Raw genomic sequence first — 6,565 nt, forward strand, 5'->3', positions numbered from 1 at the left:
CCCCTAATCTAAAGGTTCAAAGTACATTTTGTACTTTTAATTGAATTTTTCTAGGCACTTAATAAAGTATGCTTAAGTGTAATTAGGATATGGAAAGAACTGTGCTTTTCAAGAAGCAAGGATATTATTTAAAAGATTATATGAGTATTTACTAAATTGCTTTTAAATGAACAGTATAAATATTGTTAACATGGTGTTTTTAAAAAATACTTACTGGAATGGCAACATATTTATATTAGTTTAGATGAGAAAAAGTCAAATATATAATAACTAATGTGATTTCAACTATAGAAATCTTTTTAAAAATTGATTTATTTATATATTTGAAAGTCAAAGTTATAGAGAGACAGACAGAGATACTTCCCATTTACTGATTCATTCCCCAGATGGCCACATGCCATCTCAAATGACACCATGACGACAACCCCTATGTATATATATTTTTAAAATGAAATAATTTAGAAGAAACTGTATTCACCTGTTGATTCTCATGATTGAAGTTATTGACTTTTGGGTCTAATATTGTGTCATAGAGAGGAAAACTGCTATCTCATACAGTTCCATATAGAAACTGGTTTGTGTCCCAGTTTTTCCACTCCCAATCTAGCTCCGTGATAAATTCATGGAGAAAGCAGAGGAAGATGCCCCGTGTGTTTGGGCCCAGGCCACTCACATAGGAGACATAGAAAAAGCTCTTGGCTCCTGAATTTGGCCTGGCCAAGCCTTGGTTACTGTGGCCAGAACAAAGATAGATCTCACTCGCTCTTTTTCCTCTCTCTAAGTTTCTGTATCTCAAAAAGGTTTTAGTTTTTAGTATCTTCAAAATTGCACATTCCAGGGCCCGGCGACGTGGCCTAGCAGCTAAAGTCCTCGCCTTGAAAGCCCCGGGATCTCGTATGGGCGCCGGTTCTAATCCCAGCAGCTCCACTTCCCATCCGGCTCCCTGCTTGTGGCCTGGGAAAACAGTTGAGGACGGCCCAATGCATTGGGACCCTGCTCCCGCGTGGGATACTCGGAAGAGGTTCCAGGTTCCTGGCTTCGGATCGGCACAGCACTGGCCCGTTGCGGCTCACTTGGGGAGTGAAACATCGGATGGAAGATCTTCGTCTCTGTCTCTCCTCCTCTGTGTATATCTGGCTGTAATAAAATGAATAAATCTTTGAAAAAAAATTGTACATTCCAATATATCAGTTCAATAGGAATAAGGAAAATATTAAAATTAGAGTACAATTTTTCAATCTGAAAAATTATCAACCCAAGTTGATCATATAATTACAAAGAAATGCAGGGAACAAAAGAATAAATTTAGTGTAATTACAAAAATGGAAATCACTTTTAAAATGAAACCTTTATTCAGACAGCATGACAGCTTGGTATCTGATTTTGTTTTTCCAAATACATATACATTTGGGAAACTGCCAAAGAAGTGTGACCTTCTGTGTGAAAGAAATTTCTTGGAAATGTTTTTAGTTTTATACCAAGATGAATTTGTACATAGGTGCCCTTTTGTTGGTCACTAGCACAATGGCATAAAGAAAAGTGAACATGTTGAGCCTTTTTTTCAGTAAACATATATTGGTTTCATCTGTTTGCTGAATCTATGAGTTAATATATGCATATGTGGCTACCATGTTTCTGTGTTTTTTTTTCCTGTGCCAGAAAAAAAAAAGATAATTTGATACCATGGCTAGCAGAGCTTACACTCTTTTATAAATGTTCGAAGAGACATAACTATAACACGTTACGTAAGTTGTCTTTTGAACAATTTTAAGAGATCATTGAAAAGATTAGAATCAACATGGACAACAACCTAAGCAATTCATATTTTCAGTGATGTTGGAGTGATAGCAAGAAGTGTATTCTTACATAGTGTGAATGCAGAATCTGATATATCAAATTGATCAGCTGAAAAATAATATTTGCACTATTTAGTGAGTATTGCTCTGGAAAAAAATCAGTTAAGCAGAGGAATACATCAAAGCATTTCTAGAAATCAAATGAGATAGGGTTCATACCCAATAGCCTCAGAATTCTAACTGATGAAATTTGGGAATAAATAAAATAAAAATTAAAATGTGTAGCGTAAGTTACTATTAATCTGATACACATTTGATAGGCTTTTCTCTTTCAGCCTTTAAGGTAATGGGGAAAAAATAACCTTGTCCAAGTTCTCCCGGGTCTCAGCATGCACCAGACTTCAAAGCGTGCAGGCTCAACTTCACACTACATACACTGTGGCAATGACTTTCTTGCTTGGCTTGTTCAGTGAATTTAGAACTTCTGTTTTTTTAGACACTCCAGCATTTTTATTTGAACTAGTAAATAGTTCCTACAGGTTTGAATGGCTCCTATCTTGACCTTATGTCTGGATTTTCACGGACTGATTATCCTGGTTAGAACAAGAAGCTCAATTTCGGCTCAGAGAATTGCCATTTCAGTGTCACATACATTGTTTTCAGCGTCTTTCATAAAATGATATCTGGGAACAGACCTTGTGGCAGAGCAGATAAAGCTGCTACTTACAGTGCTGCCTACCAACGCTGGTTCAGGACCTGGCTACTCCACTTTTGACCCAAGTGTCTGGGCTCCTTCAATGTACATGGGAGACTGGGATGAAAATCTTTGGTTTGGCCTGTCCTAGACTTAGCCACTGCCACCATTCCAGGGAGTGAATCAACAGATGGAAGATCCTTTCTTTCGCTCTTCCTTCATTTTCCTGTAACTCTTTTAAATAAATAAATCTTGACAAAAAAAAAATTGTAACACTTAGGACTGAACAAGTGTTTGCAAATACACTCATTATAATACACACACACACACACACACACACACACAGAGTGACCTTCATTTTGTAGACAAATAAAATGCAAGACATAGATGCTAGTGGTTCTTCTAAGTTCACAGATGCAGTGAGTGGCCTAACTGGGGTTGGAGTTTTAGCTCTAGCATGAGAAAACAATTTCAAATCCCAAAGGTCAATAGCATCAGCATTTCCTGGAAGCTTGTTAGAACTGCACCAAAACTGTTTCAGAACCAGAACAGACATTTTAACGAAAACCTGGAGGTGGTTTTAATCACTTTGAAGTGTGAGGAGATTTGTCATCCATTATCTGCTCTACATTATTCCTTCTCTGAGAAGGAATTTCTAAGTAGGAATCTGTACATTATTTGAAGGCAAATGGAGATTCAAAACAAAATTTTAAGTAAGGAATTGGCAAAGTCTTGGCAGTTACATTTGATTTTAGACCAGCTGCTTTAATGCAATCATTCTAGCTTTTGTTTGAATACAGAATGAAAGAAAGCAATTCTAGTGCCAAGGAGTCATGCTAAAGGATTACTTACTATTGATCAAGTGAAAGATGATGACAGTGAAAAACAGGTAATGGTAGTGATGCGGGAGATAGGTGAATTTCAAAGGTAGCATTGACCAAACTTGGATGTTCTTTAGATACACAAATTGACAGAAGAGAAGGAGCTGATTTGTTGCTGGTTTCTGGCTTGAATGATGGATGGGATCACAGTGTCATTTCTGTGTGAGATCCTATGTGGAGGAAGCAGAGTGGGGAGCAGGAGAGAGAGTGAGTTTACATTTAAATTACAAGATGATTGTGCAGCAGCCAAGTAGGGGTACTCAGTTGGGGCTGGAGAGATGGCATTTAGAAGGTATTCAGGGAAAAATCTATTAATTTTTAAAATACTGATTTTTCTTTGATGTCCTCCCTGCATTTTTCACCTTTTAACATTTTTTTTCTTCTAAGGACCAACTATGGGTCTTACAAGATTCTGTCATCTCAACACAGTCAGATAAAAAGATAAATAAATGTTCAATTTGATCATTTTGCAGGAATTTGAGGTATTTTGACAGGAATAAGTCTTCCACCTCTTCATTCTCTTCAGTGTTCATTCTAGAATACCAAAACATTGCCAAGAATAATGGTGCCAAGCAAAGAGGAAAAAGGCAATTATAAAAATGTGGGAATGTAATTTCCTAACATCTGATTAGTACTTCCCTTGTGGACTCACATATTTGGAACTCTAAAAAAATCATGTTTCTTAGATCTAAAATAACCGCAAAAACAATAAGCAAATCAAAGCTTCCCTAAAATGTTCTAGATAAACATTTATTTTCAACATGACAGTAAAAAAAAATTTCTAGGCCTGCTTATGAGGCACCAAATATTAACCTAGCTATTAACATGTTGTTGGCAAGTATAATAAAAGTAAGAGAAAAACTTAGATGTTACATTCTGCTATTCTTGTTTAAGTAGAGCAGTTTCAGAACTTGAAACTTGTAGTGATGTGAGAATAAACAGAACAAGTGTAGAAAACAGATATGAGAGTTTACCTTCCCCATCAAGCAATTTGCATTAAATAGTTAGACATGTATGGTAAGACATATGATAATAGTGTCTTGTATGATGCCTATATTTGCAATATTTGCATTCAATTTTAACTCATACACTTTCCTTCTAAAACTGCTATAACTGTACATGTCAGTATTGTGGATGTGAAATGCAGCCAGAATGAATCAAACATTTTTCTTGTATTTTACATATTAGCAATGCACATTTTACTAATGATTATTTTTAGTTCCCACATTTATTAAATGCAAAGTGACAGCTGAGGAGCTGCATTTGGTTTTCAAATAAATGACAGATAGTAAAGAGGATATGACTAAAAGAGCAACAAAGCGGTATTAACAATATGGGGCACACATTTCAATTTCAACAAGCATTTGAAATTGAGGTAGGCTATTATGTATCTGTGTGGGCTGGACACGCAGTTATTTTAACTCAATCATAGGAAAACTGATAATATAAATTATCGAATGCCCATTTCTGAAAAGCAAGCAATTTTTTTTCTCAAAATAGAAGGAATCTCATTTACTTTTACTGAAAAGCTAAAAATGGATTCAAAAACTTCCCTAGAAATAAAAATCGTTATAAAATTTTCTCGTTGATAATCTTATTCATTCAAATAAATTAAGTAAAATAAGATCCCTGAATCCTTTCTTTCCCCCCTTCCTTTTTCAGTATGAAGCTACGTTCCATATATTTAAATGATTACAAGACATTGGAAGCAATTACGAAGAGCTGTCAGGTTTCTATGCTGCCTCCATACATGCCATTGCAATGAGAAATACAAAGACTACAGCATATAAAATTGAATAACTACTGGCTCAAAAGACTAGGAGACTTCAATGCATCTACTTACTTACCAAGCAGAAGTTTTCTCTTAAGCAGTCACTGGAAAGTTCATAAGAATCTCGTCATTAGAAAATATGAAAGAAGTCAAAGTAGCAGATACAGAGCACAAAGAAAACATTTTTAAAAAGCTTACTTTTTAAAAGTTGCTTTTTCCTTGAGCTAAACAGTATGAAAAGAAAAATCTATGATGATCTCTTTATTTCCAAGACAATCATGTCAACTCCAAAAGAGAGAGATTGGGCCACCCGCACAGAGAATCCCATCCAAGTGACACTTTTCCAGCATTAAGGGAAAAAATAGGAGGGTCCTGTATTTCCTCCTAGTCTTGTGACGTGCACATAGCTGACTGCTTGGACTAAAAAAGCACTCCTTGTCAATTTTTACTGAAAATTATGACTAACAAATTCTCTACAGAACATCCTTAAAGGGAAATCCTGCAAGGATTAGTATTTGAAACATCTGGGTAAGGTCCAAAAAGTTTAAAGTTCACAGCCTTTGTGAAACCACATATCTACTTGAGAAAATTCCCCTGACCAGCCTCAATCAGGGACACAACAGCTTTTTTGTTGCTGTTGTTAGTTTTTTTTTTTTTTAAGGTTTTCTAAAAAGATGATGTATTTTCTGTTTCTCTGTTGTCAGGTTCATCTGATTTTGATTCTATTTTCTGGTGGCTGTCAGAGCAGACCCCCCACCCCCACTCCCCTTTAGATTTGAAATGGCTGAACTGCAGATCTTTTCTGTTGAAGTATCTGAAAGAGTTGGGCCTTGTATTCTCACCTGCAAAGTTCTTGGTAGTTTGAGAGATGAGTTCTGGGTTGTAGTCTTTATCACTACCTTCTTGGGAAATTCATGGACATTAAGCCTTTGGATTGAATAGAATAACTCAAGGTAGTTACCTGCTCTCTGCACCTTCAAGTGAGGACTTAGCGTTCCCTGCCTGGCTGTTTCCCTAAGAGCTGGCAACAATTGTTATGTCATCTTCATGGCTGTATGACTTCATTTAACTGTGGACTCATCTCTGCCTTATACATCATCGGTTGAAACATTAAAAGTGATCAGCTATTTCAAGAGTTAGATCTGAAGAAATGTTTGGATACTAAACTTCTCCACAACTTAAATTCTCTATGGGTTGCACTGAAACAAAGTGGATGGTATTTTTGCTGATAAGATTTCCATTTGAGGATATTTCTTAAGTTTGGAAGATGAGATGACAGAAGCACCCTGTTGCAGCTTCCTAAGTTTCAGAGCAAACATTTAAGTTTGGTTTAATGTTGTTTCACTACTAAAAAAAAATAGCACATTAATATTTATCTGTGATAATTTGGGGCCAAGCTGCTGCCTGCTAAATTGGCGTCCTA

At 36.1% G+C, this 6,565-nt stretch overlaps 1 protein-coding gene across 3 annotated transcripts in view; it reads right to left on the bottom strand.

The window, feature by feature from the left end:
• Nucleotides 1–6,158, bottom strand: part of FHL5 (four and a half LIM domains 5) — a 42,351-nt gene extending 36,193 nt beyond the window's left edge. The window contains exons 1-3 of one of the 3 annotated variants that reach the window (XM_058671520.1): nt 5,985–6,158; nt 3,343–3,541; nt 479–603 (exon numbers count right to left, since the gene is read on the bottom strand). The gene's annotated coding sequence lies outside the window, so the exon portion shown is untranslated. The remainder of the gene's footprint in view (nt 1–478; nt 604–3,342; nt 3,542–5,984) is intronic. The other 2 variants (XM_058671526.1, XM_012925598.2) reach the window with 2 other exon arrangements.
• Between the last annotated feature and the right edge of the window lie 407 nt (nt 6,159–6,565).

The sequence above is a fragment of the Ochotona princeps genome, chromosome 1 (genome assembly GCF_030435755.1).
Source record: "Ochotona princeps isolate mOchPri1 chromosome 1, mOchPri1.hap1, whole genome shotgun sequence".
Taxonomy (NCBI): Eukaryota; Metazoa; Chordata; class Mammalia; order Lagomorpha; family Ochotonidae; genus Ochotona; species Ochotona princeps.